At 45.5% G+C, this 13,554-nt stretch overlaps 1 protein-coding gene across 8 annotated transcripts in view; it reads left to right on the forward strand.

Moving 5' to 3' along the window:
• The window catches only part of TBL1XR1 (TBL1X/Y related 1), a 170,686-nt gene that overhangs the window by 59,630 nt on the left and 97,502 nt on the right, over nt 1-13,554 (forward strand). For all 8 annotated transcript variants that reach the window (XM_077826067.1, XM_077826068.1, XM_077826069.1 and 5 more), the window contains one exon: nt 5,646-5,710. The gene's annotated coding sequence lies outside the window, so the exon portion shown is untranslated. The remainder of the gene's footprint in view (nt 1-5,645; nt 5,711-13,554) is intronic.

The following is a 13,554-nucleotide window of genomic DNA, read 5'->3' on the forward strand; positions in this document are numbered from 1 at the left end:
GGGAGTTGGGGTGCAGGAGGGGCTGAGGGCTTCAGCTGGGGTGTGGGTTTTAGGGTGGGGCTGGGGATGAGGGATTTGGGGTGCAGAAGTGGGGCTCCAGGCTGGGGGGTTGGGACCAATGGATTCGGAATATGGGAGGAGGCTGTGGGTTGAGGGAGCAGGTTGGGGTGTGGGATAGGGTACCGGCTGGGGGTGTTGGCTCTGGGTTGGGGCTGGGGATGAAGGGTTTGGGGTGCAGGAGGGGGCTCCAGGCTGGGGGTGGGGCGGAGGGATTTAGAGTCCGGGAGTGGGCTGTGGGTTGAGGCAGGAGGTTAGGGTGCAGGAGGGGGTATGGGCTCTGGACTGGGAATGAGGGATTCAAGGTGTAGAAGGGGGCTCTGGGCTGGGGCAGGGGGTTGGAGTGCGGGCTTACCTCGAGCGGCTCCCAGTCAGTGGCGCAGCGGGGCTAAGGCAGGCTTTCTGCCTGTCCTGGCACTGCACTGCGCCTGTAAGCGGCCAGCAGCAGGTCCAGCTCCTAGACAGGGGGCCAGGAGGCTCTGCATGCTGCTGTCGCCCGTAGCCGCGCCCCCCCAGCTCCTGTTGGCCGTGGTTCCCAGCCAATGGGCGTGTGGAGCTGGTGCTCAGGGCGGGGGCAGCATGTGGAGCTGTGTGTCCCCCCCCACCTAGGAGCCGGATCTGCTGCTGGCTGCTTCCGGGGTGTAGCACGGAGCCAGGACAGGTAGGGACTAGCCTGTCTTAGCACCGCCAACCGGACTTTTAACGGCCTGGTCGGCGGTGGTGACCAGAGCCGCCAGGGTCCCTTTTCAACCGGGCATTCCAGTTGAAAACTGGACACCTGGTAACCCTAATAATCAGAGGTATACAATTTTACATACACATCTATAGATTTACAGTTGTTCTTTTAGATGTCCTTAGTTAAAACATTTTTGCTTAGCCTGATCAATTTAGCTAAAGATTTTTACTTACATTGCTTCTCTCCCCAAGGATGCTTCTCACTGAATTATCCAATACTCACTTTTCTGGAATTTACTGTTACCTGAACCAGAGTCAGTTCTCCTGATTGCAGCAGGAGATATGACCCTGTTGAGATACTGAAAAAAGGGGCTTTCAGATAAGTGAGTTTCATACATCTGACATTGCAATTTAAGGATTGGGAGGTAGCTCTCTCCGGGATGAAAAACTGCCTAGGCAGTGATCTAGTCCTGAAAGGTCTGGGTGTTACACTGATCTGTCTGTGAAGTTGTTGGTTATCAGCTGTATTATTTGGAGTACAGTAATTCCTCACATAATGTTGTAGTTATAAAAATACGACTTTAAGTGAAACGATGTTAAGCAAATCCAATGTCCCCATAAGAATTAATGTAAATGGGGGGGTTACGTTCCAGGGAAATTTTTTTTTCACCAGACAAAAGACTTACACAGGCACACAGACAGTATAAGTTTTAAACAAACAATTTAATACTGTACACAGGAATGATGATTGTGAAGCTTGGTTGAGATGTTGAAGTCAGGGGGTGGAAGAGGGTGGGACATTTCCCAGGGAATGCCTTACTGCTAAATGATGAACTAGAACAGCCGAGCCCTCAAGGGTTAACACGGGGTGGGCAAACTTTTTGGCCCGAGGGCTACATCGGGGTTGCGAAACAGTATGGAGGGCTGGGTAGAGAAGGCTGTGCCTCCCCAAACAGACTGGTCCCCGCCTCCTATCTGCCCCTTTCCACTTTCCACCCCCTGACTGCCCCCCTCAGAACTCCCAACCCCCCTGCTCCCTGTCCCCTGACTGCCCCCTCCTGGGACCCCTGTCCACACCCCCGCCCCCTGACAGTCTCCCCAGGACTCCCATCCCATATCCAACTGCCCTCTGCTCCTCGTCCCCTGACTGCCCCGCCCCCTGTCCACAGCCCCGCACCCCTGACAGCCTCCCCAGGACTCCCACCCCATATCCAACTGCCCTCTGCTCCTCGTCCCCTGACTGCCCCGCCCCCTGTCCACACCCCCGCCCCCAACAGCCTCCCCAGGACTCCCACCCCCCATGCTCTCTGCCCCCTGACAAGCCCCCTGGGACTCCACTCCCAACCCTTCCTGTTCCCCATCCCCTGACTGGCCCACCTCCACCCCATCCAACTGCTCCCTGACTGCCCCCAGGGACCCCCTGCTCCCTTACCCCCCCCCCCTTGCCATGCTGTTCAGAGCAGCAGGAGCTCGCAGCCCCGCCGCAGCCAGCTGCGCTCCCTGCTCTGCCCGGTAGGAGTGGCGGTGCTGCAGGGGAGGGGCCGGAGGCTAGCCTCCCTGGCCGGGAGCTCAGGGGCCGGGCAGGACGGTCCCACGGGCCATAGTTTGTCCACCTCTGGGTTAACAAGTTGTTAATGTAGCCTCACACTCTACAAGGCAGCACAAATGGAGGGAGGGGAGACAGCATGGCCCCTTTAAATACGCTGACTCCACTCTGAGTACATTGCCTTTTTAAGTAGATCAGCAAGTTGAGACAGCCCCTGCTGCCCTCCGTCCTGAGCCCTGTCATTTCCCCCCTCTGCTCTATGGAGATGAGGCAAGCGGGGGGCAGGAGCAGGGGTGGGGTACACCCTGACATTAGTACTCCTCTTCTCCCCCATCCCCGCACAGCAAGCAGGAGGCTCCCGGGAGCAGCTCCAAGGCAGAGGCCGGGAGCTGCACATGGCAGTGCAGGGAGGGACAGATGAACTGCCCAGCAATTGATAGCCTGCTGGGCGGCTGCTGCACAGGGCACTTAGGGGAGCAGGGAGCTGATAGGGGGGCTGTTGGTCCACCCTGGTTCCAAGCCCCCACCAGCTAGTTCCAACGGGCTGTTCTTTCTTCAAGCAGCGGATAAAGCAGGCAGCTGCCAAACAATGTTATAAGGGAGCATTGCACAACTTTAAACGAGCACGTTCTCTAATTGATAAGCAACGTAACCATGAAACAACTTTAAGCAGGACGACTTTAAGTGAGGAGTTACTGTATTGCTAATGTAGGAAAAGAATGGAGAAAAACTGCCAGTCCTCCTTGCTTCCAATGCTGGATTTGCTACCATCAAAAGTGAATACACGGCAAATAAGTGGATAGCCTGAGATTACTTCCCTGTGTCAGTGAGTGTTCAACGTGGAGACGTGTCACTGAGTGGCTCCTTTCTGTGAAGGAGTATAATCCCGGATTTAGAGGGAGGTTCTTTGCTCTACAGCTCTGCACCTTACCATTCTTCATTGTCCTGGTAAGCAAAATTAGAGGCAGATTATCTTTCCTGTTTGAATTATGGGTTTGACAAACTAGCAGAAAGGGTGTGACAGAGTCCTGAAATACTTCTGAGAGCTCATTTTTATTTGCCCTACTTAGTTGCCCTTTTTTTGTTTTCTTTTCCTATTCTGTGTTCTTTTGTAACTCATTTGCTTCCAGCTGCTCAATTTGTCAGGACTGTGTTTAGATTTAAAATGGATGCTGACGACAGTTATGGCATAAAGCCCCTCCCAGAGAGCAGAGTGAGAGCTTTCTCTCTATAGCTTTGACCTTAAGAACTGCACTCTGAAATTAATACTAGGAAAGGAAGGAATTGGAGAGAGGCAATCCTGGCACCTAATTTAGGCTGAAGAAAGCCTCTCTTGTTGTATCCGACTGTTTTTATCTGTTTCCTCACACCTCTTACTATATTCATAAATAAAACAACACAAAATGTGTCACACCTGTAACTAGACTACAGAGCTGGATTTTATCATCTTTCACTGTCCACCAATGTATTCCATTGTGACACAAAAATTTGAAGTGACTTATGCTCTCAGTAAGCGTAGTGATCTAACAGCATGCGTCTCAAGAAATATCTTTTAGAGAACTCCAATTATAGGCAAGTAATGTATCTATATACTGTTTATGCTGAGTGATGCGATGAAGATTTCTGTCCTAATCCGAGGCTCTAGCTGGGTAAAAAGACACACTCACTTTTTCCACATAAAAAATCATGCCACTTAACAAGTGGATTTTTTCCTCCTTTTGATTCGACAATTTCTGCATCAATAATGCAACTAAGCAAGGGAGAAGAAGCACATTTGCAAATATCTGAATTCCCAATATATTTTGCATGCATTCTCATCCTCTGCGGCGCCTCCATACACTTGCATTATGAAGGATATGTTTCTCTTTGATGCGTGCTTATGGATAGCTTGTAGAATGTTCTGGGAATAGTGTAAATTCATTAATTTCTGCTGCACAGGATGCTTGTTTTTGAATAGAGTTGTCTGACATTTTCGTACCAGACCACTTATTTGACCAATTTGGTCAGGTTTTTTTTTTTTTTTTCAAGGATTAATGAACAATTTTTCTGTGGGTGAATTTTACAAATTCAGTTGGTTGTTGCTAATAATTGATCAAACAATTCGGGTGAACAAATTTTGTTTGGGTTATTCGCAAACTTTTTGTTGTCAGTTACATGTTTTGTTTCTGCTCTCTGATTGGATGACTGATTTTTTTGAAAATAGCCAATAGCAAATAATCTTATGCAAACACGGGTATTCAAATGGAGAGCAGCCCCCTCTAGCCATTTGTGTGAACAAAAAATCATTTGTAAGTAGTGAATAAAAAGGGGTAGGAACATGGCTGGAGTGAGCAGCTATTTGGATATCAAACACATGCTTGCGAATACTGTTTTGCAGTATTCTTCTACCTCTGGATGAGATAATTTATTACTCAATAATTATTACTGAGTTTTGTGGCTTTAAAAACATTCATTTAGAGAACAGGGAATAGTCTTTTTTTTTTTTTTTTTTTTAAAGATACATTAAGGCTGGTAGACTAAAAAAGTAATCTGCCTCAACACCAGTCTGCTCTTGAATGTCCTACCTGCAGGATTTTTACAACCTATTTCTTCAAATGTTTGCATGCAGCTAAAATAAGCTGACTTTCTCAGTTTTCTACGTTACTGTACAATTTGGTAAATTTAACAGCTTTGCATGTTCTTCCAAATGTGCACACTTATATCGACTAATGTGATGTATGCCTTAGGAAAATGTATCCTTTACCACTTCCAACCCCAATTAAACATTCAAGATGAATGTTCTACAGTCAAACCAAGGATTTTTTTGTTTTAGTGCTTACAAAAGGTGCTACATAAATATCACAGAAAACTGAAGTCTTTTATTGCTAGAACAGATTTGTCATGGGCAATAACATGCCAACATCTAAGAACCTGACTCTGGAGAAATATATCAAAAGGCATGGTCCAACGATAGGCTCCTTCGGGATGGACCCTTGTGTCTGTGTGGATTTCCACTGAATGTGGATGCAAGTGTCCAGTGGCCTAATGGCATAAGACAGTTCATTCTCCATAGTCATTTATTCATAAGTTCTGTACCTGCAGAAGGATAACAATTGCAAGGGTAATTTTTATGCTGTGGACACCTGTCTACTAGCAACAGGCTGATAGGAAAACTAATTCTTCTTGTTATTACCACTCCCAATCACTGCTGATTTAGTCTGTATATAAATTCTGAGGTGAAAACTTTAGTGTCTCTTACTGATCCCCTGAGCCATCTGGTCCCACAACTGATACTGTTTTTTTTTTAATCTGTGTTTTATTCTGTTAGCACATCTATTTTTAAATATTAAAACTTATCCTTTTATTTGTCTCTACATTTCTTTTTCAGCATCATCTTCCTGTGACTGGAGGCAGCAGACAGTAGAACTTCCCTACATCAATGCACTGCCAATGGTAAATACAATTTTAACTGCCTACAAAAAAGTGGTATGATTCTTTCTTCCAGTGCCATTGTAAGTCAATCTTATATTGTAAATAATGTTTTTGAAAGTCTTAGGCCATGTGTCTACTACAAAATTATAAGAACCTAACTTGCGTAAGCGTACAGCCACTGCAGTTATTAAATCGCTTGTTTGTATGCAGCATTTGGCTCCTTGTGTGGGATGTGCGCGTGCTCAACAGGAACATTTGCATAGATTGCATTGTCAGTGTTGGACATTGTGGGACAGCTCCTGAAAGCTAGTAACAGTTGACATAAGCAACACAGTGTCTACACTGACACTGTCGACCTAATTACATCAACTGTGGTGCTACGCCACTCAGGGAGGTGGTGTTACTAAATAGGTGTAGAGAGATACTTACATTGGCGGGAGCCAAATTTAAGTGAAGACGCTTCTGCAGCTAGGTTAATGCTAAGCATCTTACATCTGACCTAGCCCTGTAGTGTAGACCAGGTCTTACTTTTAGAAAGCAAGTAGAATTTTCTGCAGCAAAAACCAAAGCTTTATACCAGTTGACAAAGGAATTTACAAGTATTTCCAGATTGCATCCTGTGGGCAAATATAGCAACATATTTAGTTTCAACCAATAGTTTAATTCTGACCAAGAGCATGGGCAAATGGTTGATTTGGCTAGATATTCTACTACCCCCAGTAGCATGCTTTTGCAAGTTCATTTCAATACTAACAGCTTCTCTTGTTAAAAAGTTATGCAGTGCCAGAGGTTTCTTGTTTCAACGTATTTGCCAGCATAAAACTAGTGAAGTTACTCTTTGCTCACAGAAATGGGCAAGCCTGATGTAATCTTTTCTCACTCCCTCTGTGTAATGTTAATAAGCATTGTAGATTATTGCAAGTTTAAAATTGCAGACTGTTTTAAAGTTATTGTTGCTTTTGTAGTGGTTGAGCAGATAGAGAGCAGAAGTGAGGGCTGGGGGAGTAGGTCACAGAAGCGAGGACCAGGGAAAGGTTTCAAATTATTGCCTCTATCTCTGGTCAGCTCCCTGTGTGATTGCTTTCCTTGTAATTTTGATGTCCTCTGTTGTCACAGTGCAGCAGTTTTAAAATCATAACCTGTAGCTCTAATCTGAAAAATGACAAATATGCTTGGTTCACAAATAAAAAAGATGTTTGGTTGGTTAGGTGTTTTTTTTTTTTTTTTTAAACTGAGAACCCTGAAAATTCCCCCTGGGTTCTGAGAGGTGAACTGGGTCCTTCGTTTTGTATAAGCATGAGTATTAAAAGATATGCAAATCAATTACAGCCTTAGTTAAAGTTTCACAACCTCACTGCCTTCATCTTGTGCTCTAAGTAACCCCAAAAAAAGGCAGTGGGTTTGTATAGATGTAACTCATTTTTCCTGATATTGAATTTAGTAAACTACTCTGTTGATGATGCATAAGACGGAAAAGCTGCATTGGCTGGACAAGACAACCAGGAGTGAAACATAATGCAATATTACCTTGTCATTAAAGGGAGCAAATATAACTCCGAGAAAATCACCTCTGTGCAGTGGACCTATGCCTGGGGTGGACAACATACGGCCTGCGGGCCAGATCCAGCCCGTCTAACATTTGTCTAGCCCGCCAGGCTCTTTGGCTGCCCCCTTTTGATCTCCGGACCGCTAAAAGTCCCGCAGCACAGCGGGGTGCTCAGGCAGGCTGCCTGCTTGTTGTGGCCCCACACCGCTCCCAGAAGTGGCCGGCTGCTGCTGGTGTGTCTCTGCATGCCCCTGGTGTGGGTGGGGAGATGGCTGTACACGCTGTCCCCACTCCCAGTACCATCCTCACAGCTCCCATTGGCCAGAAACCGGCCAATAGGAGCTGAGGGGGCAGTACTTCACAGGCAGCGCATGGAGACTCGCTATCCCCCTCCCACCAAGGGACATGCAGAGATGTGTCAGCAGCAGCCGGCTGTAGTCACTTCCGGGAGCGGCATGGGGCCATGGCATGCAGGCAGCCTGCGTGAGCCCTGCTGCGCCGCTGGCAGGGAGCCATCTGTGATAAGCGCCTCCTGGCCAGAGCCTGAACCTCGCACCCCTTCCCGCACTCCAATCTCCTGCCCCAGGTCAGAACATCCTCATGCACCAAACTCCCTCCCAGAGCCCAAAACCTTCACCCTTTCCTGTATCCCAACGCTCTGCACAAGCCCAGAGCTCTCTTCTTTGCCCAAACTCCCTTCCAGACCCTGCATCCCCTCCATTAATATAGTAGAAAAGTGCGGGCCATGACTATGTATCAAAATTTGTGGAGTGGCCCCCCTGAGAAAATTTATTGCCCACTCCTGACCTATGCAAACCCTATGCACCACTTAAGTCTCAGCTAAGCCCTTAAAATGGGGTATGGGTGTTTCATAGGTAATATGCTGGCCCAGTGATGAATTTCACCCACAGGGAGCAGATCTGTTGAGTTATGGAGATGCCATTTTCATCCATTCACTTTTCAGGGTAGAGTGGCATTCACTGTCCAAAAGAGTGAGACTAGCTGTACCCTCAGACCTTTCTATTCGCTCCAAAATTTTATTGCTAATCTCAGCTACTTTCCAACAGAAAGCAATACTGCTTTCTTTTTATTTCAGAACATCTTTTTAGCCAAGATTTGAAATATAGTTCTGTTATTGCTTCCCTTAAAAACATGACTCATTCTGTATTAAGCTAGTCTTAATACTTCATTAAATTTTAAAATACTGAGAAGATCTGTATTTGAAATCTTGTTGCATTCAGTCCTAATTTTCCATCCCCACAAAGTATATCAAACACAGAATTGTACAGTCTCAAGGGCATGCTATTTGGTTCAGTAATAATAAAAGATACTTAACTGCTACGTGGAGCATCAAGAAATGGTCTTCAGTACTTTCATAAGAGCTGCTATCACTACAGAGATGAGACATATTTTACTTTCAACTATTTCAGAACAGTTACTTATCTTTTCATTAGAATTATACCCAAATACTAAGAAAGTTAAAAGACAGGTCAGACAAGTTTTCCATCTTCCCAAAGGTGGGTATTACTATATGAGTTATTTTCCTTGTGGACTCTGTAGATAAAATGGTGACAGTAGGTGACCTGAAAGGAATTTTTATTTTCCCCCCAAACACCTCTATCTTGGGTTGTGGAATTAGGGTTCAATTCTGCAAAGTACTAAGTGCCAAACGCTCAGTGCAGCAAAGCACTTAAGCTGAAATACATCTCTAATATTCAGCATGTATTTAGTCACACTCAAGTTCATGGCACTACTCAGATATTGATAGTATTGCACAAGCTGAAGTACTTGGCTTGATCGGGATCCTTGTACTCAGTATCTTTGTAGGATTGAGTCCCAAGTGTGTCTGATCCTTCTATTCAATGATCCAGCAACACTTGTTTTGTGGTTTTGTTTGTTTGTTGTAGTGTCAGTGGCCTTTCAGGATTCTCAGTCAGAAAGAAGAGTATAAAACACAAAAATCTCATAATTTCTCTAATTTGCACCTTTCTAATTTTAAACCTGATTCAATGTACACTCTGTGCAAAAGTAAGTAACTATGTTAACAGCATGTAAATAAGTAAGTTAAGATGCATTTTCCTTAAGAAAAATTTTGAAATTGAATTAATGGGCATTACATCATTTTACAGTATTTCACTGTAGCGAAGCAAAAATTACAGTATTGCTGTAGTCTTCAGATATATACTCCCCACTCAACTGTAATGTTCCTGAGAACCTTTGGAGAAAACCATGAATGTGGTGGCTCAATTTAACAAATAATTCCCACTAAGTGAAGGGAGTTGAGTCTGCATTACTACTTATCCATGGAGCCCAAAACTTCACAGCCCCACTTTGAGGAAGTGAAGTAGGTACATATTTACTCAAGGTCTCACATAGTTCGTGGCTGTGTCAAGAATAAAATTCAAGACTCCTAGTCCCCTCTTTAATCACTAGATCATATGGGTTTGTCAATAAAAGATCATAATAAACTAACTTTTCTTTTTTCTCTTTGATAGGCTACCCATCTTACTTGAGAAAGGAAATGCAGTGTTCAAAGTGCATCTTGACTTTAAATTAAACATTTGGTATAGTTCCAAATTACATTCACATAGGGAAATTGGAGAACTCTAAAAAATTATAATTGTGTAAGGTGTTTGCAATTAGCTTTATAAAAATCAGATACCAAAGGTAATTTAGTAATAGTTCTCTTTGAATTTGGGAGGTCTTGAATGAGCTCCCATAGGAGTTTTTGTTGTTAGTACCACCAATAAACTTAAGAATTATTACTTATTAATATTTCCATTGTGTGGTGTGGAGAGTATACTAATCAAATCTGAAGCCAGTATGAAGGCAACATAAGTACTTGGGAGACTATAACTGAAATACAGCATGACTCTGACAAAACGGAGAAATAGTCTAAAAGTCAAGAAAATGTGAGTCGGTGATTCACAAAGGAAGGAATAATCAAACTGAAAAATATAAAATGGGCGAATGCAGCAGGCCATAAATAAACTGGAGTTTATTGTAGGTGATCAACTGAATGAGTCAACAATGTGATGTGTTGCATAAAGGGCAAATGCTATGCTGGGTTTTATTAATAGAAATATCCTATGTAAAACAAATAAAAAAATTTATTCTGCTTCATTTGCCACAGGTTATGCTTCAGTGGGACAATCTGTTTATTTTTTCAAGTGGTGGTCCCTGTGTATTCCACTGAGGGTTATGTGCATGCACCATGTTCCTGGAGCCGGAGCTTTTAAAAGTAATAGCTTCCATTGGTCCATGCATACGACCTTGAAGTGCCATTTGGTTTCACCTGAGGCGATAAAGAGTGGGATGGAGTGACCGCGTCTTCAATTTCTTTTCACCACCACATCGTCTGAGTTGGAGCTTCTGCTTTTCTCTCATACTTGGTGATGCACTTTCCAAACTTTCCAGAAAAACTGTTTCTATTCTTGTACATAGCTGTCTGTACTGCTTGGGGGAAGCCCATGTCATGTCCAGGTGCAGTATCTGCTTCTCCTTCCCTGTCCCTACCCATGAAGGCCAGGGCCTACACCTTAAGAAGCACCTCATGGAGGTTGCCGTGGGACCACAGTTGGATCCTGGCTGAAGACCAGCCCCCCTTCCCCTCCCCAGATACATCAGCCTGAGCAGTCCAGGATGCACCTCCCTCCACGGAGTCCCATTTGGGTTCTGCAGGTACCAGTGCTATGGACCCCGCGCTGGGGCCTAGCTATGAACCACAGAAGCATGTGTGTAAGCATGGCTGTAAGTCTTCTTCCAGATCCAAGAAAGATGCTGCACCGTCCATGATTTCTAGCCACAGAGAAGGGGCGCATTCCAAGGCCCACAAGAGTGAAAAGAAGTCACATTGTTCGCCAGATCTGCTGGTCCCAGTTCCCGAACCGTGCAGCCCTTCTGCATCGGCTCGGCTGGTGCATTGTGACTCATCAGTCCCAAGGCAGGCCCCCTTGCTGGCTCTGGTTCTGTTTGTGGACCGGGTGCCGTTAACGCCGGGGAGAATGGGATGAATCGTTTGCCCAGGAATGGTTGATGTCTCTGCCTGTTCTAGTCTATTCGCATGCTAAGAGGGCCTCTTCTTCTGTGTTGGATCTGCTGCCCTCTGGTTGTGCTCCTACAGCACACGCCATTCCTTTGGCCCCGTCGGTGCCCCCATTCGTACAGGACTTTGGTTCCTCCAAGTCTGAGGATTCAGATACTAGATGTGGTCCGCTGCTTCCATTCTGAAGGCATGACTAACAGAGGGTTCTGACACCACCGTGGTGGTATCCTCTCTTGCCTCAGCCCAGGAGCCACTGGTACCCAACTCTATGGGTAGTTCTGCAGCAACAGCAGGATCAACCACATTGGCTATATTGGAGCTTGTGTCCCCTATATTTGCCTTCAGAACCTTCTTGCTCAACCTGGAAGGAATCCCTTGTCTCACCATCCCATCCTTCATTGTTTGGAACCAGGACCGGATGATGTGTGAGTCAGCCCGGCTCCATCGGTACTGACGGATCCAGAGAGATTCCCGATGTCATCCCTGGATTTGGCTGTGTCATCGACTCCCTCTTCTCTACTGGATGACTTCTGTCAATTTCAGGAGCTGCTCAGGAGACTTGCTAAGGCTCTTCAGATTCCATTGGAGGAAGTGCAAGACAGCCAGCACCAACTACTAGACATCTTGCATGCATCAATACCTGCCAGAGTGGCCCTACCAATCAACAATGGCATTCTCCAACCAGCACGCACCATGTGGTATAGCCCAACCACATACGCTGCCACCCAAAGGTAATGGTAAAGAGGTACTATGGGTAGCAAAGTCTCTTCCTCAGTCAACCTCCAGTTCCATATCTTGAACTACCTAGCACTGATGGCCAAATATAATTTTTTTTAAACTATGGGCAGATGGCGGATTTTGCAGATAAACTACCTCAGCAGGATCGTGCCTGCTTCTAAGCTATTTTGGAGGCGGGCAAGTTGGTCTCTAGGACATACTGCAGGCTGCAGTTTATTCTGCGGACGTGTTCTCGAGTACAGTGGTGACTGGAAGAGTCATGAGGAGAGAATATTGGTTACATTCCTCAGGTTTCTCTAGAGAAGTACAGAGCCCAGTTGAGGACCTCCCTTTTGATGAATCACATCTCTTCAGGCAGAAGATCGTAGAATCCTAGAACTGGAAGGAACTTTGAGAGATCATCTAGTCCAGTCCCCTGCACTCAAGGCAGGACTAAGTATTAATGGATGATTTCTTACAGTCACCGAAAGACTGTAGAGCCACCCTGTGATCCCATGGCATATATATGCCAGCGCTGAAACGAAAATTTTATCGCCCACACGATGCTATAGAACTCCCCAGTGCTACCACCAGCAAGCCTATGAACCTCCACAGAAGTGCCCGAAGGTCCACATATCTCATCCACATTGTCCACCAGTGCAGCCCTCTGCGCAGCATACCCAATCTTTGCCTAAGCAATATTTCTGAGTGCATCTAGAGCAGTCAACCACTTTATATCCCAACGCAGTTGCCAACCACCCCTTTTGGGGGCTGTCACAAACTTTTTACCAGCATGGAGCATAACAACAATGGACAAGTGGGTCCTGCATGTCATTTGACATCGCTAAACGATTGAGTTTGACACTACTTCCTCTATGCCCTGAGCCCATTTCAGGGATCACTCTCACAACAATATGCTTACCCTAGAGGTGGACTTCCTCCTGCAGAGAGGAGCGGTGGAACCAGTTGCTTCAGCCTTTCAGGGCACAGGGTTCTATTTCAAATATTTCCTGGTGACCAAGAAGAAAGGGGGATGGAGGCAGAACTTGAATCTCCGACACCTCAACTTTTCCATTCACAAACTGACAATTAACTCTGGGGAAAGGGGAGAAAAGGGGAATGTTTGTGTTTCAGTAGCTTCTATATCAAATATGCTCTGTTTGCGACTAAAAAGATACTTTTCCTAACTCCCAGGCTGGAGCCTCTTTCTCCAGGAGTCCAAAGTTCTGCTGCCTTGCAAAAAATTGGCAATAGAGGGTGCAGATTCCATACTCCAGAAATATTTGACTAGATACCACCAGAAGACCATGTCCACATACCTTACAAGGGCTTCTCCAGTGAATCTTAGGAGCTGGGCAGCTGTTGTAAGTGCTTTCCTGAGGTGCAGAGCTCCTCCCTTGACATATTAAGTGTGCATGAACCTGTGGAGAAACTGGAAATATCTGCATTATTTTTATGAATATTGTGCGTGCCTTTGTGTTCATGATGGATTACTTGCTACTGCGTTAGATCAAAAGGGGCTGTTGGGGAATCAAGCAGGAAGGACTATATGGTGGC

This window comes from Eretmochelys imbricata, chromosome 9 (genome assembly GCF_965152235.1).
Source record: "Eretmochelys imbricata isolate rEreImb1 chromosome 9, rEreImb1.hap1, whole genome shotgun sequence".
Taxonomy (NCBI): domain Eukaryota; kingdom Metazoa; phylum Chordata; order Testudines; family Cheloniidae; genus Eretmochelys; species Eretmochelys imbricata.